Source organism: Sus scrofa, chromosome 8, assembly GCF_054392235.1.
Source record: "Sus scrofa isolate SSC_HxYL_T2T_F1_AM1 chromosome 8, Sscrofa_HxYL_maternal_Yorkshire_Landrace_v2.0, whole genome shotgun sequence".
Classification (NCBI taxonomy): Eukaryota; Metazoa; Chordata; class Mammalia; order Artiodactyla; family Suidae; genus Sus; species Sus scrofa.
The window spans coordinates 118060996-118087351 of record NC_139390.1 but is presented as its reverse complement, the minus strand read 5'-3'; the positions used below and the strand labels follow the sequence as shown (position 1 = coordinate 118087351).

General features: G+C 37.2%; 1 protein-coding gene and 1 long non-coding RNA gene across 6 annotated transcripts in view; one reads left to right on the top strand and one right to left on the bottom strand.

The window, feature by feature from the left end:
- The window catches only part of CASP6 (caspase 6), a 1021045-nt gene that overhangs the window by 927753 nt on the left and 66936 nt on the right, over positions 1-26356 (bottom strand). The window lies entirely within an intron of this gene.
- LOC146401004 (uncharacterized) overlaps positions 1-26356 on the top strand; it is a 161259-nt gene that overhangs the window by 110272 nt on the left and 24631 nt on the right. The window contains exon 4 of one of the 5 annotated variants that reach the window (XR_014813201.1): positions 21190-21251. The exons of 3 other annotated variants lie outside the window; for them this stretch is intronic. This is a non-coding gene — a long non-coding RNA (uncharacterized LOC146401004). Of the gene's footprint in view, positions 1-4507; positions 9751-21189; positions 21252-26356 lie in introns of those variants that run through there. One more of the 5 variants, XR_014813200.1, reaches the window with a different exon arrangement.

The following is a 26356-nucleotide window of genomic DNA, read 5'->3' as shown; positions in this document are numbered from 1 at the left end:
GAATTGGAATCATTTCTTCCTTAAATATTTGGTGGAATTCACTAGTGAAGCCATCTGGGCCTGGTGCTTTCTGTTTTGGGTAATTATTAATTATTGATTCAACTTCTTTATCCTATTCAAATGATCTGTTTGTCCTTGAATGAGCTTTAGAAGATTGTGATTTTTCAAGGAATTGGTCCATTTTATCTGAGCTGTCAAATCTGTGACCACAGACTTAGTCATAATATTCCTTTATTATACTTTCAATGCATGGGATCAGTTGTGGTGACCACTCTTTCATTTATGATATCAGTAATTTGAGCCTTCTCTTTTTGTTAGTCAGCGTGGCTAAAGGTTTATCAATTTTTGTGACTGTTTTCAAAGGACTAGCTTTTGGTTTCATTGATTTTCTGTTTTCAATTTTATTCATTTCTGTTCTAATTTTTATTATTTCTTTTTTTCTTCTTGCTTTGGATTTATTTTGCTCTTCTTTTCTGGTTTTTCAAAATGAAATCTTAGGTTGCTAATTTTATATATTTCTTCTTTTCTAATAGCTTTATTAATTTCTCACAATGCTTGTGAAAATTATAAGACTGGCACATTTCTAAGGTTAACGCCAGAGTCTTGTTCTTCTTTGTGTAATCCCAGGTCACAGGGAAGCATCCACAAATTGGTGTTTTCAAAATCTCAGTTATTCTTGTTTTGTCTTCATGTTTTGCCATAGTCTTGTGCTATGATAATTATGATAATAATTAATATTTTTAGACAGCATTGCTTCTTAAATTAAATTAACATCCTTAGAATGGAATCTTTATTGTACAACTATAAGTTAAAACATAGAACATTTCTCATAAATAGAGGAAAAATAAATAAATATTGAAAAATAAATATCAAACTTTTACAGTGAAAATACTGGTTGGATACTGTCCCAAATCATCTCAAGCACCAGCAGTGGTCTTCATAGTATACTTTTGGAAACACTAAAAGAAGTATTAGTGAAAGATGATGAAAATATATTCCAAAATTCTTTCCAGTGGTTGAAAAATTCTTTATTTTCTTGGGGTAACATATAACAACATTATCAGAATGTTTGCCTCAATGTGAAGGAAAAACTATTCAATTTGTAGTCAGAGATCCAGATTTAAGTGCTCTGTTTTTTCTGTTTGCTGACTGGTACAGAAAGTCACTCAGATCCTCATTTGTAGAGTTAACATTAGCTACTTGATTGTATTGTGTGATATAAATGAGATAAATTACGATTATGCTTTAAAATTTTCTTGTCTTATGAGAATACGATTATGGTTCTGAACAGATGTGCCTGTGTCTGACTGTATATAATGTAAGATTCGAGATGTACCAAAGATTAATTATTTGCTTTTTTAGCAAGATCTGTGCAACTTTTTCTCTTGAAATGAGTATATATTGAGAGGTGTAGCTAGAGTTCTGAACTGCCAAAAAAGTTTCATATTAAAGAAAAATTTTAAAACAAAATTCGTGGAGAAAGAACATGGGGAAAAGACTGTTAATCTGGAAAACGATTTCTCCCTGAGATTTTCTTCAAGGCGAAAAATTTATTCTTTTTTCTGGGTGTCCATAGTGAGTAAATTGTATCTGCTCTTTTGGAAACTCAAGCCAATATGGCCTTACCCATTCCTTTTTCTATTTCTCAAGTTTTTTTACTCATTCTTTTTTTTTTTTTTTTGGCCAGAATTTTCTGAATAATTATTTCAGAATTGCATACAAACAAGATGAACAATTGTTTGGTACCATGTAAGCAAAAATCCCCAAGTGATAAAGTGTTTCACCTATTAAATGAATGATTAGCTTCTGAGCCACGATACTAAGAAGCTGGAATAAGAGCCAAGGTAAATTAACAGTTCATGAGCTAAACGGAAGTACATCCTAAGGCAGAATTTCTCTTATACAATTCCTCACAAGATAAAGTTCCTTGAAACATTTTCCAAGGATCAGGTTTTTAAAGAAGGAACATTTGGGTAGTTATTTAATCCAGAAGCATTAGAAGATTTTGTTGACATTGAAGCAATGAGATCAACCATTGGATTCAATGGCAGTCATAGTTTTTTGAGGACATATTATGTCTGTATTCTGAAGTATAAATGGATGAATAAAAAATTTAATTCTTTACGTAGACTAATTTAGTAGTGCACATTATTGACGTGAATAATAGACATAATTCTGTCTACATGGATAATCAAAGGCCTGGAAACTACACTTTCAGTGAATATGTACCCTTTGAGCAGGACTAATAATGAAGAATGAGAGCCAGCTCCTGTGATATTTATGCAACTGCTAAAGTCTCACTGAAGTCAATGGGAGCTTGCTTACGTAAGGGCAAGCCTTAGCCTCCAGAGATTAAAGGGGGGAAAAAAAATCCTTAAACTCTTTCAACATTAATATTGCCTGTAAGGAATCCAGCCATGATCTAAGCCATGGAGCTTTTTGAACCTAGCAAGTAGAAGGGTAAACAATAAACACCGGTTATTTTAAGCACGATCTAATCAGAGTTCAATGAGAAGCAATATTATATTTGATCTCTAAGGCCTTAATACTTGTATATCACTATTAGACATTTTTATGTAGCCCATTATCCAAACAATGGCTTAAGTCTGTGGTATTTAATAAATCAAGATGCCATGGCTATGGGGCTGAGTGAGAGTGAGGATGGAGTTTTTCTCTCCATTTTTCTTTCCTCAGGTGCAATTCTGTGTTAATATCAGAGAAGTGTGGCCTTCCTTCTCATAGCACTAAAAGTGAGATAATCCCTGTGTAAGAAATCAGTAAGTACGGTCTGCTTAATCTAGTCCCAGTGTGAAACTGTTGACATTTGTTCTTTTTTCTATCATTATGTGACTGGGCCTGTTTTGTGCTGGATTAGGCGCAAATCTCCTATGCAGCACATTTGGCATGTTACTAGTAGTTTAACTTCATTAATAATGTATGAAGAAAATGTAATCCACGACAGGGAAGGAAAGAAAAGTATTTTTTTTTTTTTTGCTTCTCTCAAATCCTTTGGAATGAGTAATTATTCAACATTTTATGTTTGATGTTATATTGCACAATTGAACTTCCGTAATGATATTTAAAAAAGAAACTTTGGCAAATGCTTGCAGAAAACACACCTTTTAAAATTTTAAATGTGATTTACCGATGGCCAGAACTTGTTAAACATAGTGGGAGATTAAATATTTATTCAGCTTATTTCATTTTCAGGGTCATAAATGCTCTTTCTGAATCATCCCCAATAACAAGCATTTCTACCAGCAAAGCCATTAACAGGCATCATGATAGGGGAGCGCTAAATTAAGATGAGATTGTATAAACAAATAAGGACATACGCAGACTGGCATAGGAGTTCAAAATGCTCATTTCTGATTGAAATGTTTATAGCTAAATGAGTTTGGCTGCATCGAACAAAAATGTGCCAAAAGATAAGCCCCTCGCCGCTGCCGCCTCCACTGCTGCCGCCGCTTTTTTATGTTTTCTAAGCTGCTTTACAGATGAAACTGGAACTATATTTGGAACAAGCCTTTCTGTTTTTCCATACTATTGATATTTGTGGAAAGTCACAAAATGGCCTAAGGAAGCTAAGCTCACCCCAAGCAGTGGTCACTTACAAGTACTTTTGTACCCTGTACTCCTGTCACATTTGGGCGATCAGAGCAACAGCTGGGGAGACTTTTTCAACAAAGATGAGTGTCAGATAATCCTGATGAGATTCCACATCCAACATCTTTTGTAATTATGTCACATTCAGCTGTAATGGAATAATTCAAGCTGAAAGGACAAGCTTTGATCCTTTCTTAAACCTTTCCCTGCGGACTGGCTATCTAAAAGATTTAAAGATATTTCTGTTACAAGATCTAGTGTTTCCTCAGAGAAGTCATGCTCCTGAAGCATCGTGATCTACAAGAACAATATCAAGTTTGCCAAACACGTTTCTGAAAGCATCTTTTCTGGGCAGGAGGGGTGTATTGAATGAAGATGTCAGTGATACACTGTTCTTCAATTTTTATCAAGACTATCAAGACTCGTTGTCTTATTCTGTCATCTTAACGGGCAGACAGAAAAAAGGTGACTTAAACACATCGTGGAAATGTATCATTGCACATTTACAGCATCTGTGTGCAAATTCATGCATGTGCTTACGACGATGCATTTTAAGAAAAACTGGCCTAGTGAAATACTAGGTGTGTTGTAGGATTAAACAATAAAAGGTCATTAAAATGCTAACAAGTTAAAATTCCAAATTTCTCATTTAAAGGAATTTTTGTGCAAAATATTGCTATTTTACTTTTATTAGACTTTCGCATTGTACTAATGAAAGTGAATGGGTATGCAAACTCTAACTTAGGATTTTTGCTGAATAATAAGGATTAGTCATGTTAAAATCGCTTATTTTGGCTTGTCGTCATTCCATTTCTCAGTTACCATTTTAGTTCTTTTTTATGTTTGTCTTACCCTATAATTGTTTTTTTTCCATCTTTCTCTGTTTCTTTTTCCTTTCTAGTCTCGATTATTTTTTGTTCCTGAGACTAAATTACCAACAACAGAAAAAGAAGGTGATAGACAAGAAAACAAAGACTTGACTATAATTTGGCCTGAAGAAAATTATTACTAAAATGAAAACCGCTATTAGAAAAGAAGCTTTCTCTGAGTGTCATTTTAAAGAATGGCTCTACCTAACTCCTAAAGGATGACGATTTGACTGCTCTTTGACTTGCTGAGCAAAGAAAAGATGATCAATGCATGAACACCCAAATGAAAATCAACGTTTGGTAGAAATGCAGAGGCAAATTGACAACACTAAGTGGTACAAATATTAAAAATATTAAAACAAATTTTGCCCAAACTAAGGTTAACTAACCTCGAACTCATGTCATAAAAGTCCTCCGAAAGATCATCTTTTCCCACAGAGCACTTCCTATCTGTCCCCAGTAGAAATATCCCAGGATCCTATTTCTAAATGCAACATGCTGTGCCCTCAATGAAACATGTATGTATTTAACTCATGCATTTATTTTTTAGCTCATTCATTAATATTTTATTAGTGAAACATGTAAGTCTTTAGCTCATGTATTAATGTCATATACACAGATTTTTTTGGTTTCATTTGGGTCTTTAACTACCTGTTTGATTTAAGCTTAATATTCCCAACTCTGAAGTATCATTATCATCATTTTATGGATGAGGAAACCGAGCGGTTAGTGGACTTACGCAGGTGTGAGACAAAACCAGGATTGAAAATTGGAGTTTCTGTCTATGAGCTTGGCACTCTCTCCGAGGAACCTCAGTTTTCTCTTTCTGATTTGGCTGATGGTTATTGTGGTGGGAGAGTAAAGAATAAGTAATGTAGCTACTCAAGACTGTACATTTTTTCCCTCACATGCTACTCTTAATTGTAAAATCCGCAGTGAATTTTTTTTTTAAGATCTAAATTTCTTTTTAAGAACATGTGTCATCTCTCTTTTAAAAAATGCTGACTGAAGAAAATGAAAATTGTGCTTTCTGACTGTGACTCACCAAAAATGTTGAAGGGACTAGATGGGATGTTGTCATTCTTGCCTTTATGCCTAAAGTTTAGATTCTGATTCTATGGATATGTACTCGAAAGAGTTTTGAGTATTTACTTAATTGAGTGCAACTCAATTGTCTCCTTTTTTTGTCATGGTTGAATGAGTCATTTATGGTAAAACAACAAAATGATTTTTGAAAAAGTGAAAAATTTACAATGTTGAAACCTTGACCACCTGCAGCGTCTTCCTCGCTGGTGAATATAACAAAGACCAGCAAATATTTTCCCAACAGATAAAAAGTTTGGTGGGCTGACAGATCTTAAGTTTCTACCTGGTGACTACTTCAACATACACAACTTTACAATCTTTTTTCTTTTTCTCAAAATGGATGTTTTATCATGCCATCTCCAAATTACCGCCTGCATTTCCATGTTAGGAATGAAGACATAGCTCACAAATCTGGTGAGTTCACCAAATGAGCCTTCTTGCAAATATTAGGTGTCTAGTATCACTTAATTCTTTAGATGAAAAAAATCCAACAGTACAAAGCCCACATTATGTGCATTTAGGTTTTTGTGAGAAAAAGGGAAGGACATGATTAAAACTTAAATCTATTGGCATTACTCATCTCGTACTTTCTTGGTATTTTTCCAACTCGGTATTTTCAAAGATGTTTCAGCGAAAAAATCCACAGTATTTTATGCCTTTTAAATACCTTATTGGTCAGAACACTCCAATCTTCTGTTTTTATAGTTGACCAGATTTTAATGCTTTGTGTGTGAAGCAGAAAACACCTACTTTGTTCATTTAGTGACCATTTCAGTCTAGGGTTGTTCTTCAGAGGAGATGGTGTGGTTTTAAGGGCAATTTCAACATAACTAATGGCACTGCATGTTTTAGTTTTTAAATGTGGCTACAGATAAACCATTGTCTTATATTAGAGCAACTTTTTATTTAATAAACCATATATCTAAAGATCACTTTTGTTCATAAAAAGCAGAAGGGTTTATTTCTCATTTATGGAGACTTTCTAGAAAAAGTCTCTTTCTGTGTGCGCGCGCGCGCACACACACACGCGCACACACATACTTTACATTATTTTAAGGGGTATGTTAAAAACACTTTTTATTCTTTCTAAATAAAATAGAAGTAAAATAAATTGTACTATAATCCCCAGTGTACTCATCACAACTTCAGTAATATTATGTCTTGTTTCATCTATATCCTCTAACCCATCAGATTAGTTTGAAGAAAATTTAGGCGTGATATTATTCCACCTGTAATTACTTTTGTATATATCTCTAAAAGTAATAATTCTTTCTTAAGCATGTAGAGCAATTTATTAACACATAGAATAGGCATAATTCTTCAAATATCATCACATTGAAAAAAGTAGACTTTTTACATTTAATGAGCAGTCTTATGTTCTTGGTTATTTATATATATATTTTTTCATTTAAATTCTTAAGAGCTAATAAAGTTACTTTCTCAGCCCACATACTGTAAAACAGTGGTTGAGGGATTTGAATAATTGGGGGTTAAGCCTCTGCTTTGCCCTTCATTAGCTATGTCTTTTAGGGCACATGAGTAAGCCTCAATTTCCTCATCTGTAAAAATGGGAATAATAATACATGAGTATCAGATGATTTATAAATGCAAAGTGCTTAGTTTAGTGCCTGGTATGCAGTAAGTTCTTAGTAAATAGGAACTATTTTAAAAATAGTTGGAATTTGAACCCAGGTCTGTCCCATCCCAAAGCCCATGAACTTTCCACTGTGCCATGCTCAACTAGCATGGTGACAACACTGGCAGCACACCAGCCTGGACACTCTTTAAAGAGTATTTAATGTGTACTTATTAAGAGTCCACTTCTTGATAGCCCCAAACTTTCCACCATCATTGGCAGGCAAGTGACTGGAATTCTCCAGTTGTGGCCATCACTAGCCATAGAACACAGCTGAGCCTAAACAGGTGGCTGTGAAGGTGAGTGGAGCCAGCACGGGCACATGGAAAGTCACGGCAGAACAAAGTGGGGGCAGGTGGGGTTTGACAGTGGATGACAAGACCTAAGAAATGCTCCTCCACCCCTCACAGAGGGTGAGTTGCCACTGCCAGCATTCTACATTCATCAGCTTCTTACAGAAGAGTTTTGTGATCCTGGGCCACTGCCATGACTTAGATGCCACAAGAATGAGGCTGCTCTTTGTGCTGATTTATGCTCACGATTACAGTGTCTTGTGCTTTCCAACTTCATACTTTTTATGTTGATAAAATATTCCCATCTAGATTTGCTCAAACCAGAAAATACAAATCAAATTGAGATTGATTCGATACTAAAATGTTACAGATTAGTGAAGAGCAGAAATGCAACTCCGTCATAAAGCCAGAAGATTTAGAGTATTGGACCAAAAAGTATGAAACTCGTATTTGTTAAGCACCAAAAATGAGCCATGAACAGAGGGACAGAAAAGAGACTGCTTTTCCCCCTCGTTCTCACTTTGGTAAGGAGAACTTACCAAAAGGTTTACTTTAGCAGGGGACTTCTTTAATAGGGGACTTCTGTCAAATCTCTGCTATTATTGTTTGGTGCTTCCATACTTTATTTATTATTTTCTTTTTATGGTTATACCTGTGGCACAAGGAAGATCCCAGGCCAGGGACTGAGTCCAAGCCGCAGCTGTGATCTATGCCACAGCTGCAGAAATGCTGGATCTGTTAACTCAGTGCACCAGGCCAGATATCTAACCCACACCTCTGCAGCAACCCAAGCTGCTGTAATCGGATTCTTTACCCACTGTCGCATGGCAGGAATTTCAAATGCTTCCACACCCTAAATTTCTCTACCATTACACAAGCTGGGTGTCCTCTATTTGCTTCAGAAATAAGTGAGATGCTTTAATTCTTTCTTTCATTAATTCAATAAACATTTATTGAGCACTTACTATACGCCATCTAGTTTTCGAGGCACTTGGGGCCACGGCAGTGAACAAAACATGCAAAATCTCTGCCCTCGTGGAACTTCTATTTTAGTGGGAGACAGAAAATAAAAGAAAATGAAACATGTATAAGACCAATGTAAAGGATGCTAGCAAAAAATGCTAGAGAAGAATGAAGCAGGCAGGGTGATAGGAAGAGTTGAGGGGAGTTATGGGAATTTAGAAAAGGCCAACAGGGAAGGTGTTCCTGAGAAGGCGAAGGAAGTGGAGGGGAACCCCTGCAGATATCTGGGTACGAGGGTTTCCAGGCAAAGGGGACAGCCGCTGAGAAGACCCTAAGGCAGATTGTGACCGGCATGTTGGAAGAATGGGAAGAAGGCCATCGTGCCCTGAGAGAGCAGAGTAGGAAATTCGGTAAGGGACAGCATCTGTGTACAAATTGTGCAGGGCCTTATAGGCTAGAGAGAGGATGTTGGCTGTCAGGCTGAGTGAGTTGGGAACTGACTGGAGGGTCTGAACTGAGCAGAGGCGTGATCCCACTGGGGTGGTCGTAGAATCCTTCCTGCTGCTGTGTACAGAATCAAGGATTAATTAGGACAATGCCTGACACAGAGCAAGGAACACTAAGTATAAACTCTTACTGTTAATTTTACAACATCTACGGCCTTTATGGTTCATGTCTGCTGCATGAATTGACAAGGAGACACATTGAATGCGAAACAATCACTCGTTTGACTGAAATTATCACATAAAAATGATGAAATCTGCTATATAAGGTTTCTTTTATTTATGAAGTGCTGATCTATAAAAAGTCAGCTTGAGAGGAAAAAATTCTCTGTGGCTGTCATCTATCTCTTGAGAAACTTGAGGATTAAAATTTTTATTTTGGATGCTTAAGTGTCTCAGCTTTGGATTAGCCATAAGCAGTTTAAAAAACCAACATAAATTGTGCCTAGGGAGACCAGAGTCCAGTATGCATTTAGGATATTGAAAAATCTATCATTTAAAATATAGTCCTTTACAGATTAAATAATATGCAAAGGTGCTTATTCAACGATTCATAATAAAAGATATAACTTTAAATTAAACATTAGAATATGGTTTTCTTTATTATTCTGCTGCGCAGAAATACTTTTTTTTGCCCTATGTCTTACTGGCAAATGGTAAAGAACATTTCTTTTGCGGGTGTTATTTTTAAGAATTCTAGATTGGATGGTGATGATAAACCTTGAATATATAGCACATTCCAGAGAAATTTTTACTGTGGTTAAAATTTAGAGTGCAACAATAAAAAAAGAAAATATTTTTGTCAACAATTTAATGAATCAATGTTTTTTACAAATTTTATTTAATAATTTTATCAAATCTTGAAATTATCCTCTTTCAACAGTAACAGATTTATAAAAGTTTTGAAACATTTTAATAGGAATATATCTATATATCTATATCTTATATACACCTGTTTATCAGACCATTTACTTTCTGTAACAATGTTATTTTGAAAATAGTTTCTGAGAGAATATTTCCTATTGATCTTTCCTACATTATCTATTTTGTTTGGCATTTGAAGCTGTCAGTGAAATTCGAGGATTTTATTTAGGTACTTGCCAACTTTTTCTTTCTTTCTTTATTTTTGTCTTTTGTCATTTTAGGGCTGTACCTGTGGCATATGGAGGTTCCTGGGCTAGGGGTCTAATCAGAGCTGCAGCTGCTGGCCTACACCACAGCAACTTGGAATCCGAGCCACGTCTGTGACCTACACCACAGCTCATGGCAATGCCGGATCCTTAACCCACTTAGTGAGGTCAGGGATCGAACCCACAACCCCATGGTTCCTAGTCGGATTTGTTTCCGCTGCGCCATTATGGGAACTCCAATTTTTTCTTTCTTAATGTTTCTCACATCTACTTAAATTTAAACTGTCAATTGCTTTTCAGTATAGCCCAAATGTAATAAACTTTAATTTCTTAGATTTCAATTGAAAGTAAACTTTAATAAAATGTGAATAAAGAAAGAATTAGAACATGAAAACTATGAATGTAGCTAATATTTAAAATATATGCTATTTGATAGTCTCTGTCAGTCTTTTATGGAATACCTTTTTTACTCCTTCTAAAGTAGGTATTTTTCCTCTTGGAAAGAAAAAAATACTTTGCAAATATGAAATCATTTATACTCACTGATTAAAAAAATTAACTTCTTATTCCCTCTAACTTGCAACAATTTAAAGAAAACAAATAATAGATACATTCTTGAAAAGAAAGTATTGGGATGAAGGAGGGAAAGTATAAAGACTCAATTAAAAGTATCAAATGTATATTCTTTATAAAGGATTTAAAATTATGGAATTTCCTGCCAAACTTGACAGAGAAACTCAAAACATAATAGGGATCAGCCCAATTGCATCAGTGCTCCTTGACTTCTGGTATGCACAGAAATTTCCTAAATAACTTTTTTTTTTTGTCTTTTCTAGGGCCGCACCTGCGGCATATGGAGGTTCCCAGGCTAGGGGTCTAATCAGAGCTGTAGCCACCGGCCTACGCCAGAGCCACAGCAACGTGGGATCCGAGCCACGTCTGTGACCTACACTATAGCTCATGGCAACGCCAGATCCTTAACCCACTGAACGAGAACAGGGATTGAACCCACAACCTCATGGTTCCTAGTTGGATTTGTTAACCACTGAGCCACAACGGGAACTTTAAATAACTTGATAGAAGAAAACGTAGTTCCTTGGCCCAGCACATGTACTCTGATTTAGTTGGTCTCCCTATAGGGCCTGCACGGGAAGCACCTTTAAGAAGCATCCCAGGTAATTTCACAGAGATCCTGGAATCATACCGTTATGCTCCCCTGTTTCAACTGGTCCACTGATGCTTGTACTGATTCATATTTTGTCCTTGGAGTTGTAGCTTAAAATTTGTCCTCTTCCTTTGGCACGTTATAAATTGGTTTCCTTCATTCATAGCAGATATTGTTATGTTTTAGTTTTCGAAATGATAAGACATTTCCTAACATCTTGCTCTTCCCTCCTTATCTTCCTCATCTTAGAGGAGGACACGTCCCTACCTCTTTCTAAGGTGGTACCTCTATTTACGATATTATATTCACTTACTCATGTCTGGCTCTCTCCTGATCTTCCGGGCTCTGTGAGGACATGGATTGTGACTGTCTTCTTGATCCCATTTCTTTAGGGTTGGCGACAGGGACTGGGGCATTGCCAACACTCAGTAAATGTCTGTGAGCTGAAGCTGTGAGAGCGTCTTTTCTGATCCCAAGAACTTCACCTCCTTTTTACCTCTCACCCTCTATTCTCTTCTCCCCAAATTTCCTCCTGCTGCTTTGGTGTGTATATGCTTTCTCTTTCTCATGGCTACTTCTCCTTAGAGTGCAGACATGATCACATCTTTTTTAAAATGAAACCCCAAATCTCCCAGTTTCCTTGTCATGTGTTGGCTTTTATGCAAAAAAAAAAAAAAAAAAAAAAAAAAAAGCGGTGTATTACTCTTCATGTTGAGGGAAACGAGTTTTTTCCTCTTTATTTGGGCAGTTGGAGGTTCACACCAAAATGTAGGGAATGAGAGGCGTACGAGACAACTATAAAGTGTGTTATTCCAAATGCAGTTTGTTGATTCGTTCATCTGTCATATTTTCCAAACTGAGCTGTTCTGCCAGGGCAACATTCTACTGTATTCAAGTCAGCTGCACTGGAATTGAGACACCTGTTGGTTTCTGTTTCTTTCTTTTTTTTTTTTTTTTGTCTTTTTGCCTTTTTCTAGGGCTGCTCCCGCGGCATATGGAGGTTCCCAGGCTAGGGGTCTAATCGGAGCTGTAGCTGCCGGCCTACACCACAACCACAGCAACGCGGGATCCGAGCCGCGTCTGCAACCTACACCACAGCTCATGGTAATGCCGGATCCTTAACCCACTGAGCAAGGTCAGGGATCGAACCAGCAACCTCATGGTTCCTAGTCGGATTCGTTAACCACTGCGCCACGATGGGAACTCCAGTTTCTGTTTCTTAAGACACTGAATGAGATGCTGTTGGAGAGACAACACATAGTCAACTAGAAAATAAAATTCAAAGTAGCAATAAGATCTATAGGGCATCTAAATTAACTTAAGAACATACAATTTTTCTTGTGTGTGTGGAAAATTTAAGGCTGTTAAAGACATAAATGATGATATTTATAAACAGTCATTTCATCCTTCCAGTTGGAATGCTATTGTGAAAATACCATGCACTTCTTGAATTAATCTATAAATTTAATCTATAAGTATCATTTCAATCAAAATAACAATTGTATTTTCCCCGTACCAGGAAGAATCATTGTTTATAAATAATCAATAAAATTTAAGAAGAATAAAGAATGTGTGTGTGAAGGTGAGTCTTGCTTGCCCTATCGGATATTGAAAATTTGGTCCAAGAACAACAACAACAATAAAAATGGACCAATAGGATGGAATAGAAAGCACAGAGGGGAGTTCCCATCATGGCACAGTGGAAACACATCCGACTAGGAACCATGAGGTTGCGGGTTCGATCCCTGGCCTCACTCAGTGGGTTAAGAATCTGGCGTTGCTGTGACCTATAGGTGTTGCAGATGCGGCTCAGATCTGGCGTTGCTGTGGCTGTGGCGTGGGCCAGCGGCTGCAGCTCTGATTGGACCCCTAGCTTGGGAACCTCCATATGTCGCTGGTGCGGCCTAAAAGAGACAAAAAAAAAAAAAAAAAAAAAAAAAAAAGCACAGAGGGACTCAGTTGTGAGTGTGCATATACACTTAATTTTATAATAAAGTTTCTATCTCAAATTGAGAGGAAAAGAATTTGGAAAATGTTGGGAAAAGCTTGTTTACAAAATTCAGAAAAATAACTTGACTTAAAAGTAGACTTTAGATGTGGAAGGTAAAACATTCTGGTTAATAGAAGAAAGCATAGTTAATACCGTGATCTAGAGGTGGGGAATGATTTCTTAACACTTCAAAAGAACACAGTTTAAGGCAAATGGTGAATATATAAAAATTAATGATATGATTAATGAAGGATACCATAGGCAAAGTTGAGAGCAAACAGAATGGGATTATCCATATGTTCAAGATATTAATTTCTTAAAAAGATAAATGTCCAGAATATATAAGGGATGCATGTGAATTAACAAGAAAAATACAGTAGAAAAATAGGTAAAGAATATGAATGGGCAATGTAGGTAATTGAAAACTCTCATTCCCATTAAAAATACTGAGATATTCAATTAATTTATAATCAGAAAATAAACAAATTAAAAAATAAAGCAATATCTTTTTATAGAATTTATTGGAATATAGTTGACTCACAAAATTGTGTTAATCTCAGCTATACAGCAAAGCAAATCAGTTATATGTATACATATATCCATTCCTTTTCAGGTTCTTTTCCCAAACAAGCTACCACACAGTACTGGGTAAATTTCCCTGTGCTATACAGTAGGTCCCTGTTACCCAACTATTTCATAAAAGCATTATCAGTTTGAATCAATTAGGTTGGAAATCTATATGATACCAAGTGTGGTCAGGGATGTGAGACCCTCATATCTGCTGGTGGGAGGTAAACCAGAGTAGCCATTCTGAAAGCCATCTCTCCAAAAATGACTAAACCTACGTCTATGACCCAGTAATTCTATTCCTGGGTATAGTATTATGCTAAAGAAAATGATCACGTGTTACGGTATTATTTATAGTGGTGGGGATTCTGAGGCAAGTGGGGTTTCTGTCCCTTGGAAAGTGATAGATAGATAGTGTGCTTAGTGGCTCACTGTTTGAGTACTAAGTAACTGTATGAAACAATGAACTAGATCTGTACCCAGTAAACTTGATGTATCTTAAAGTTATGAGTGAAAAGAGTAAAAACCACCAAACAGTGCACATTTTTGCAAGAAAACACACAATGCAAACCATTGAAGACATTAGAATGCCTATGAGGGACACTTTCATATTTAAAAATAATTATATACCTTACTGAATTTTGAAAATTGAAGACAGCAAAGAATTTAATTCTTTGATGTTCAGTTATCCATATGGTAAGTAATAAGCAAAATAACACTTGAAAACCCTTATTCTAATAGCTGTAAAATCAATTCAAAAAGAAACTAATTAGGAGGCTGTAGCAATAATCAAGATATGAAATGAGCTACAGAATACCTATACTGAGTGTTGGCAAGCAGAAGGCATGGCAGAGCAAAGTCAGCAGGGTGTTGTGTTTGGATGGATATTTGAGGGAAGGAAATAAGTGAATAAGTGAATAAATGAATAAACAAGTAAATACAAGTTTAAAAGCTAGGAGAGGTTCTATTTCTGGTACTAGATTGGCGAGGATCATTTGGAGCAACTGCTGAACTAAACATGCTGGATTAATTTTAAAGAAATTCTTAAAGCATAAACAAGTTGGCAAGTCATGAAGGAATTTTCAGATCAAAATGTACAATTCTTCTATCCTGCTGTGACCTCCAATACATTGATCCCACCAACATTTCAATATCTCTCATTCCCATGATATTGTTATTCTCCTCCTAAATCACTTGAATGCCAGAGGCAATCGATATAAATCACTCATCTATTCCCTCGACAATTTTGTCCTTGGGCTTCACTGTAGTTGGCTTGGAGAAACTACAGATAAATTCAAGTTTCTGCTTTTCTCCATGTGTACTTATTTCACTGAACATGGTGGATGCAAAACTTAAAACATGCAATCACATTGAATGCTATCTCTTTAAATTGAATGCTACCAAACAAAGGTACTTTCTGTAGATGATCAATTCACTCATCCACTTGCCTAGATGACTATCTCATGCTTTTTTTTCTTTTCAAAATTCTAACACTTCTTCCTCCCTTTTCAGTCTTAGCAGACAACCTTCTTCCTTTTTTAATGAGAACATCCACAGATTCCCAACATCATGTCTGCTTGTCAGCATTATATTCCCATACTCTGCCTTCCCACCTTGGTGAAGTATCCATGCTCTTACTGAAAGTCCACCCTCTATTGTGCAGTGGATGCTACTCCTTCTCACCTTCTCCTGACATTGCTCCAGCCACGCCTCCTCTCTGCTTACAATTATTCACCTCGGCATACACACATGCTGTTTTTCTCCCATCTAAAACAATAACAACGAATTTTATTGACCTTGTTCTCCTTCCATCAACCACTTTTGCTTTGTTCCTCTGACAACAAAGCTCCTTAAAGGAATTGTCTCTACTCCCTGTCTTCAATTCTATTTCTCCCATTCTCTCTTAACCCACTCATCATAAGCAGGCTTTCATTCCTCTCCACCAAGGTAACCAATGACCTCTATTTTGCTAAATCAAAAGGTCAGTTCTTAGTCTTCATTTTCCTTGACCCATGAGTAACATTTACACAGTTGAGTTTTCCCTACTCTTGGCTGTATATCTACCTTTGGCTTCCAGGACATCACATTCTTTTGGTTTCCCTTCTACTTTGCTGGTCTCACCTTCTTTGTCTTCCTCACTGGTTCCTCCCCTTTTGTCTTGCCTTTTTTTTTTTCTTTTTTGCTTTCTATGGACGCACCTTCGGCATACGGAAATTCCCAGGCTAGGGATCGAATCAGAGCCACAGCTGCTGGGCTACACCACAGCCACAGCAACACTGGATGCCACAATTGTGACCTATGCTGCAGCTCCTGGCAATGCCGAATCCTTAACCCACTGAACAAGGCCAGGGATCAAACCCTCATCCTCATGGATGCTAGTCAGATTCTTAACCCACTGAGCCACTACAGGAACTCCTGTCTTACATTTTAGAGTTGGAAAGTGCCCTAGAAGCTCATTCTTAGTTTTCTTTATCTCTTTGCATTCCGTCCCTCAGTGAACCTGATTTTAAGGCTTTGAATACCATCTGTAGGTCCCTGACCCTCCTCATTTACATCCTCAGCTCGATCTCTCTTCCATTGCCTACTCAGTTTTTCCACTTAGATGTCTAACAGACATTTCAAAATCAGTGTGTTCAAAACAGAACTTCTGAAATCCCTCACACTGTCAAACAAACAAAACCAAAGCAGAGCTACCTTGGTTGACGACAACTCCCATTTTTCAGTTGCTCAGGCCATAAACCTTGATGAAATCCTTGACTCTTCTCTGACACTCTTATTCCACATCCAATACCTCATTAAATTACGTTGGTCCTACCTTTAAAATGCATCCCAAACCTATTTTCTTTTCATCACTTCTACTGCTATTGTCCTGATGAAAGCTATCATCATTCTTTGATTGGATTAATAGACTCCTGACTGATCTTCATATTTTAACACTGCCCTGATTATACTGTTTCTAACAAAAAGAAATCTTTTAAACCGCATGTCAGATCATATCTCATTTCTGCTCAAAACCGTACAGTAGCTTTCCTTTTCACTTAGACTAAAATCCCCCGCCTCCCACTGTTACCTCCTTGACCTTATCTCTTAATTTCCAACTACTCTCTTAGCTTGAAATGAGAAAACAGAGGACAATCATAAAGTGTTCAGTAAAATAAAACTAGCAAACTTCAGTCTAGATTTGTTAATAAGAGAAAAGAGAGGGTACAAGAAATCAACCACAGAAATGAAAAGGGGACACTACTACCTGCGCTGCAGACATAAACACATAGGATGATATTGCAAACAATTTTATGGAAAAAACTCAGAAAATTTAGCAAAATTGACCACTTCCTAAACAAATCTAATTTTCCAAAAGGACAAAATAAAAAAAATTGCTTATCCAGAAATAAGTTCAACAGCAGCCAATTTTTTTCTTGAAAAATGTTGAGGATTGAAGGAAATAATGCATATAAAGCGCTCATCATGGTAAGGACCAACAACTGTAATTAATATTATAGCTTTTGAGACATGCATCTATGGGTGATTGTATGAGTATGACGTTTCTAAAGATTAAAAATACAGGAATCAAAATCTTAGACCTTAGAGTTGGGAGTATCTCAGAGATCTTAATCCATCTATTTCATTTTATAGTCAAAGAATCTGAAAGCCAGAGGAGTTAAACTCTTCTTCAATTCCTCATGGCAGGTTAGAGGCACAGTTGGGACAATAACAATTTTTTCCTGACTGCTAGTCTAGTCATCTGTCTGAAGAACTTTGAATGTGGGTGAAAATAAACTAGCCACACACACACAAACTAGCAAGATTAAACATTACCATGGAAATATGGCTGTTGTAAAATAATGGGATTCCAGATGCTGTCTTTTAGAGAAATCAGCTGATAGCCTTATGGGGGTTCCCTTGTAATTAACACTTTGTGTTGCTCTTGCTGACTTTAGAATCCTCTTGCTATCTTTAATTTTTGCCATTTTTATTAAATGTCTTGATGTGGGCAAGATGTTGTCTTTTAATTTGCAGACCTAATCATAAATTTATTTTTCTACTCTTCTACCTATTTTAGTGCTAAGCTAGGTGAAAATGGAATTGCAATTCAGTTTCCAACCATGTGGTTAAAAGTTTGTGTTGATCTGGTGGAGGGATGGTTATGTAATTGGTGTAGTTTGTGCAAAATGAAAATGCTAGACTCCTAGTGAGTCAGGGAAGTCACCCTCTCCTTATCACAGGCCCATGTCCCAACATATGGTAGATAGATGATCCTGGGTGGATCACAACCTCCATTCTGGAATGTGCTTGATACCTGGCTCGGGAGTGGGTTAAAGAGCCATGTCACGTTGCCCATGAAATCTTGTGTTTTGCTGCCAGTCCAGGGTAGGAAGAATCACTACATTGATCTGCTGTAGGATGTCATGGGGCCTATGCCCAACACGTATCCTCTCTGCACCTGCACCCAGGCCCTTCTGAGACTAAAGGGCAAGTGACAACAGATTTTGAGCCTTCCCTCCCTTAAAGCTCAGGTGCTGGCAGTCACAGGGTAGACCAGGGAAAGGAGGCTGAGTAGAGACTAGGTAACTAAGAACCCATCCTGGGTTGGTGGGAAGGTGTTTCATTGCGGCACAGTGGATTAAGGATCCAGACTTGCTGCTGCTATGGCACAGGTTTGATCCCTGGCCCAGGAACTTCCACAAGCCATGGGTGTGGCCAAAAAACAAAAGAGACAAACAAAGACATTCTGTAAAGGTGGGTCACTCCTTAGTGAAGCCCTGGATCCACGTGTGTCTCTTTCCCCATCAGATTTCACTTACGAAAGACACATTCAAATAATCTCAATTGGTGGATGATCTGAGCCAAATTATTTAACTTCTCTAAGCCCTGTTTTCCTTAGATTGTCTTTTCAAGATAGAGGCTACAGAGTATTAAATTCCAAGTGCAAGGGTTTTCTGAGCATGGAGCCCCATGTGGCTGTACTGGTTGTATGCCCATGAAGCCAGCCCTGATTTGGTGCCACAATGCCTGTTTAATCAAGAATAATGTTCCCATTTGTTTATTTTTGTTTTTACTGTCATGACTCTAAGAGGTGGATCTGAGAAGATGTTGCTGTCATTTATGTCGGAGAGTGTTTGGCCTATGTTTTTCTCTAAAAATTTTATAGTATCTGGTCTTATATCTAGGCCTTTAAACCATTTTGAGTTTATTTTTGTGTATGGTGTTAGGGAGTGCTCTAATTTCATTCTTTTCCATGTGGCTGTCCAGTTTTCCCAGCACCATTTATTGAACAGGATGTCTTTTCTCCATTGTATGTCCTTGCCTCCTTTGTCATAGATTAGTTGGCTGTAGGTGTGTGGGTTTAATTCTGGGCTTTCTATCCTGTTCCATTGATCTATATTTCTATCTTTGTGCCAGCACCATATGGTTTTGATGACTGTTGCTTTATAGAATGGTCTTAATTCTGGGAGCCTGATTCCTCCAGCTCCATTTTTCTTTTTAAGGATGTCTTTGGCTATCCTGGCTCTTTCGTGTGTCCAAACAAACTTTAAAGTATTTTTGTTAGAGTTTTGTAAAAAATGTCCTTGGTAATTTGATAGGGATTGCATTGAATCTGTAGATTGCCTTGGGTAGTATAGTCATTTTGATAATATTGACTCTTCTAATCCAAGAGCATGGTGTATCTTTCCATCTATTTGTGTCATCTTTGATTTCTTTCATCAGTATCTTATAGTTTTCAGAATACAGGTCTTTTGTCTCTTTAGGTAGGTTTACTCCTAGGTATTTTATTCTTTCGGATACAATGGTAAATGGAATTGCTTCCCTAATTTCTCTTCCTGATCTTTCATTGTTAGTATATAGAAATGCCATTGATTTCTGTGTATTAATTTTGTATTCTGACTTTGCCAAATTCATGGATGAGCTCTAACCATTTTCTGGTAGAGTCTTTAGGATTCTCTAGGTATAGTATCATGTCATCCACAAATAGTGATAGTTTTACTTCTTCCTTTCCAATTTGGATTCCTTTTATCTCTTTTACTTCTCCAATTGCTGTGGCTAGGATTTCCAAAGCTTGTAGTGGCGAGAGCAGACACCCTTGTCTTGTTCCTGATCTCAGCAGGAATTCTTTCAGCTTTTCACCATTGAGAATGATGTTAGCTGTGGGGTTGTCATATATGGCCTTTATTATACTGAGGTAGGTTCCCTCTATGCCCACTTTAAATTGCTGCACAGCAAAGGAAACCCTAAACAAAACGAAAAGACAACCCACAGAATGGGAGAAAATCCTTGCAAATGAATTGACTGACAAGGGATTAATCTCCAAAATTTATAAATACCTCCTACCGCTCAATACCAAAAAACAAACAACCCATCAAAAAATGGGAAGAAGATGATTCTCCAAAGACATACAGATGGCCAAAAAACACATGAAAAGATATTCAACATCTCTCATTATTAGAGAAATGCAAACCAAATTGTACCACTATGAGGTACCTTACACCAGCCAGAATGGCCATCCTCCAAAAGTCTACAAACAATAAGTGCTGGAGAGAGTGTGCAGAAAAGGGAACACTATTACACTGTTGGTGGGATTGTAAATTGGTGCAACCACTGTGGAAAACAGTATGGATATTCCTCAGAAAACTGAAAATAGAACTACCATTTGATCCAGCAATCCCACTCCTGGGCATCTATCCAGAGAAAATCAAGACTCGAAAAGACATATGTACTCCAGCGTTCATTGCAGCACTATTTGCAATAGCCAAGACATGGAAACAACCTAAATGTCCATGGACAGAGGAGTGGATCAAGAAGCTGTGGTACATATACACAATGGAATATTACTCAGCCATTAAAAGGAATGAAATAATGGCATTTTTAGCAACATGGATGGACCTAGAAATTAAGTGAAGTCAGCCACACAATGAGACACCAACATCAAATGCTTTCACTGACATGTGGAATCTGAAAAAAGGACACAATGAACTTCTTTGCAGAACATATACTGGCTCACAGACTTTGAAAAACTTATGGTTTCCAAAGGAGACCGTTTGTGGGGTGGAGGGATGTTCTGGGGTGGTGGGATGGAAATCCTATAAAACAGGATTGTGATGATCATTGTACAACTATAAGTGTAATAAATTAATTGAGTAATAAAAAATAAATGATTGAAAAAAAAGATTGTTCCCTTTAATGGTTGTCTTTGACCTCTTCTACTGGTACTTCTGACTCCCCCTTCTCTGACTGCCCAGTTGACATCACTTCTAGGTTGTCAAGTTTGATCCAGACCCTCCAAAATTTGTGAGGGACTTGAAGAAGATTTGGACTCTGATATTGGAAAACCCACCTAGTTATGAATTAACTAATGCTTTTGATTTCTTTTACATGTAATACTAAGAGTGTGGATTTTGAGGACAGCAAGGCCTGAGTTTGAGTCCCATGTCTGCTCTCACTTGACAGGTGAACTTATTTAATTTCTTTAAATTTTCCCTAGATCATTCATTTGGAAGACAGTGTGGTTAAGAGAGTGGAATCTGAAGCCAGATTGTATGGCTATAAGCAAGTCTTTAACTTCTCTGAGCCATAAAAATAGGAATAATAATATTATCTACCTCATGGGATTGTATTAAGGATTCACTGCATTAGTTTATGGAAAAAGCTTAGAGCAGTGTCTGGCATGTACTAAGGGTTGAGTAAATACTAGCTGTTAATATTAATTCATCCATTCATTGAAAGAGTGTTTATACATCACTGTTCCAGGCATAATATTTCCTACATCAAGAGGAATATTATAAATACTCATAAGTGAGATAACACTTGTTAAGTCTTAGCACCATGACTGTCACATTGCATGACCTTAATAAATGTTAGGTACCATAATAATCATAAATACTGATAATTTATTAGGAGCTTAGTCAGAAGAAAGGTGTCATTGTCAGAGCTGTTTGGTGGTAATTGGGTGATGCTGGATGGGGGACCCACTGAAAGCTGCACAGTGGAGAAGATATTCAAAGAGCATCCTACTCCTTTCCCTCTGAGTCTTCCATTCTTCCACTCTGATTGGGTAGCATGGGATCTGGATGGCAGCTTGGTCTCCTTGCACCATCTGATCTAGGTAGAGTTGAATTGTGCCCCCAGTCTTATGGGTTACTTGTGTAAGCTGTCAGTCTTTCTATGATTTCTGAAAAATTGCCACCCACGGATTTATACTTTCAGAGTCTTGTATTCTTGGGAGCCATCTTTACCCAGGAGAGTGGCTAGCAAGACCAGAAAACTTCCAACTTCCAAGTTCCCCCAAAGATTATCCACATTAGTGAAAAATGTACAATTTACTGAGTATTTTGTAGGAAGGCAGAAGAATGTCTTACTACATGACATATTCTAGAGCAAACCATTAGAAAACTCCATATTAGTGATTCTTGCTCTCCTTAGGGCTCTGCTGCCATTCTGGATTTTCTCTCTCCCTCTTTACTGAGCACTTCCCTCCAGCTTACCTCTTCACTTCAGGGATCCCTTAGTATTTTGGAAAATGAATGCACATTTTCCTGGCTTATTCTATCAAACTCATATTTAGACATTCAATAAAGTGCTCAATTGAGCAATGGCCTTCTAGTAGCATAACTCAGCCTGTCTAGAGGAGATGTGATGTTCCAGATTGTGAAATATTTCCTTATTGTATTTGATTTATACATTAGGCAACATCCCTTCTTTCGTTTGTTTATTGAACAAGTATTTATGAATGTAACTTCTGGTCTAAGACCTGTCAGGTTTGGCTTTTAGGAATACTGTGGGAGCCCCTCATCTCATGGCTAAAAGATGGTAAGATTGAAATCTATACATACATGTGGTAATGCACACCTATTTCCCACCTTTGTGTAATGTTGAAAAGATTTCAGAGTATAGTACTCAAAATACAGTTCTTATAGGACACACTGTAAAAGAACCTTGTCAGAGCTGGACTTAGATTTTTAGCAACACTGCACTCATGCTCCAGTCCTCTCACTGAAGTCATAGATCAGAGTAAGAAACTGCGGGATATAGTGATGGAGAGAAGTGGCTGGAAGGTGGATCCTGAATGACATCCAGCATCTAACACCTTTTGGGGGTCACTTTTTTCATGAAAATAACCACAGTTGGAAAAGTTAATCAAAATGATGAATGGATGAAGAGGGTGAGTCATGATTACCAAGAATAAAAGTGTTGATTTGTTGACGAGATACAGAAATAATTAGTAACACATTTAAAAATTGCTGACACTTCCTAACCACTTCCAGCTGGTTCTTTGGTGTGCATTGTAGGGAATTTGATAATTGAAACTCATTTCATATTAAGTAGAATCCAAAGTGTTCTTTCACCTGGTCTAATTCTTTCTCCTTTGACGAACCTTCTTTGATGAATAAAGAGAGGAAGGAGAGAGAGAGAGGAGTACAAGGGGATACCTTTCCCCAGTACAGAAATGAGAGAAGAAAAGAAATGTAATTTTCAGTGATATTTATTCATATGTAACGCAGACCAAACTTATTGCTCAAAAATGATAAAGTTGGTCATGCTTCTTTGGCTCAGAGCTTGCTTCCATCTCTGGACCAAAAAAAAAAAAAAAAAAAAAATTAAAATAAAAAAAGCCAAAAAAAAAAAATAGGGCAAAGAAATCCAAAGGTGGTGACCATCTAGAGGATCAACTTGTTTGAGTTTAAAATGAAAAACTACATAATGCTGAGGAACAATGTCACAAAATCTGCTAGAACAGAAGTAGTTCATCTCTAATAAGCCACTATACACATGTATTCTTTTATGTTCCAGATCTAGGTCTTAAATATGATTCCACAAACATATGAACAATAAGAGTTGAAATGAAAGACTTGCAACCAGTAATCTGTTATACCTGTTTAATTGGTCTGAGTGTGGACCCAGAAATATCATTTCCATTAATCTGTGACACCGTTTTGATGAACCCAGAGACAATAGTTTGATTCAGTAACTTAAGCCTTCAAATAAAAATTTTTAAACATTTCCTTTTCTCTTAGCCTATTGGAAGATAAAATATTGATTTCTCTTTAGTAGTTGGATACTGTACTACTCAAGAGATAAAAAGAAAAAAAAAGTCACTTGAAAAAAATTTCTTTGTTTTACTTAAGCTTATTCCTTTTTTTTTCTTCTCTTTTTGCCATTTCTGGGGCCGCTTCCGCGGCATATGGAGGTTCCCAGGCTAGGGGTCTAATCAGAGCTATAGCTGCCAGCCTATGCCAGAGCCACAGCAATGCAGGATCCGAGCCGTGTCTGCGACCTACACCACAGCTCACGGCAATGCCAGATCCTTAACCCACTGAGGAAGGCCAGGGACCGAACCCGCAACCTCATGGTTCCTAGTCGGATTCGTTAACCACTGCGCTACGACGGGAACTCCTTAAGCTTATTCTTTATTGGCTATTGTCTATAGTCTTCTCCATTCTTATGTCACATTAGTTATTTGTACCCAAAGACATTGTTTTCAGTTATCAGTTATTTGGCAACTTCTGCAGAAGTTTGGCGGACGTGAGTTTAGCTGATATCCATTTTATAGATAAATTCAGCATTATATGAGAATTCTGAAATGGGTCCTGAAAACTCATTGTTAATATGCATTGAATTGAGAGAGATCTTATACAAGTAAGGAAATGCTATTCCCAAGTTGACCCATTGACTTCTGGGTTCGTCACTTGGGCCTTCATGGTATTTGTTGATTTTGGTGTCTCCTATTCAATTGCCTCAATGTCAAAGGGATCATCTTTTCTCCCACTTTTAGTCTGCTCAGTTAGAATTCACTCCACCACTGATTCTAGATGTGCGGTTTGTGAGTTCAGACTTAGAGCTTTGCTTTTCCCAGTCCCCACGCTTAGCATGAGCACATGACCCAATCTTGAGATAGTAAGATACAAAGAGAATATTGTAGATGACTGCGGAAAATTTCTTCTTAAGGACTTACATCTGAAAGGATGAAGCCAACAAGACAAAGACGGAGATGAGTAAAGCAGAAAAATTTCATCCTGATGCTATTACCTAAGCCTTGAATCCAGTCATACCCCAAACCAGTCCTACCTTTAGACTTTTCAGTTACAGGAGCCAATACATTTCCTTTTCGTTTAAGCCAAATTGGGCTAGATTTTCTGTCATTTCTCACTAGAACAAAAATTCTAATTTACATAGCCATTTATTTATTTATTTATTTATTACCTCTAGGACAAACGTGAGTGAATCTGTTTGGACAGTGGGCTTTCACACATAGACTCACTGCTTTCATCTTAATCTGAGCTGGCGATAGTCACAGAGACGTGGCTTTGATGTGCTCTGAGGTTGTTTCTTTACTCAGATTATATATGTATGTGTGTGCGTGTGTCTATATCATGTAAGAATAACATAAAGAAAACTACAATGACGTCTTTCATTGATTTCTGGGATCTCTGCCAAATCTATAGGTTGACTCCTAAATCCTAGTGCCTTAATATCATTTTATTTGGAGAAAAGGTCTTTACAGAGGTAATCCAGTTAAAGTGAGGTCATTAGGGTAGCCCCTCATTCAATGAGTGGTATCATTATAAAAAGGGGAAATCTGAAGGCAGACACACATGTTGGGGGAAGGCCATGTGAAGAGGCAGAGAGAGAAGATGACCATCAACAAGCCCAGGAGAGAGGCCTGGGACAGACCCTTCCCTCACACCCTCGGAAGGACCCAACCCTGCAGACACCTCGATCTCAGAGTTCTTGCCTCCAGAACTGTGAGACCATACACTTCTGTTGTTTGAACCACCCACTTTGTGGCACTTTGTTATGGCGGCCTTTGTGAACTAAAACAAAGTTAAAGGGGACACGTTTTGAAATTTGAGATAAGTAAAATGGTATAATTTGCTGTAATCTGACACAACATTTACCATAAGTTGTTGCTATGTGTAGAACTAGACAGAGAATAAAAAAAAAAAGACTTGGAAAAATCAAGGGTGCAGAGTTATCAACTAAATACATTAAGTGATACAATATATTTACTATTCAAAGATGATTTCAGGGATTACTGCTCTTGACAAAAAAATAAATGGGCCATATTTTAACATATGTGACAATTTCTATGCTTCTATACTGTGGTGAGCTGCTTAGAAAATTATTGTGATGTGATATGGCATCACAGGCTTTCTTAAAAAATATTTCATAACATTTATCTTTTGCAAATCCTTCAACTAAAAAAATTAAAGACGTTTCAGTATAATCCCAGCATTTGTACATTTTCATTGCTACCTCCCTTTAAAATTTGTCATGAAACAGTCAGTGAAAATTAATACATTTTCATGAATTGTTGTGGTCGTCCTAAACCACTTAATTTCTTCTATGGAACTCCATAGATAAAAATACTAAAACTTAGGTTACGTTCCCACTTAAAGCCAAAACTCAGTTTAAATTCTGGACTCCCAACCAAGGATTTGGAGTCAGAGATTGGCTAATTGTAGGGAAAAAACAAAACAAAACCCTAAATTATAGTGAAGCTGCATCTGTCTCTTTCACATACATGTTTGGTGTATCACAGACTCCCCTAGACTTAC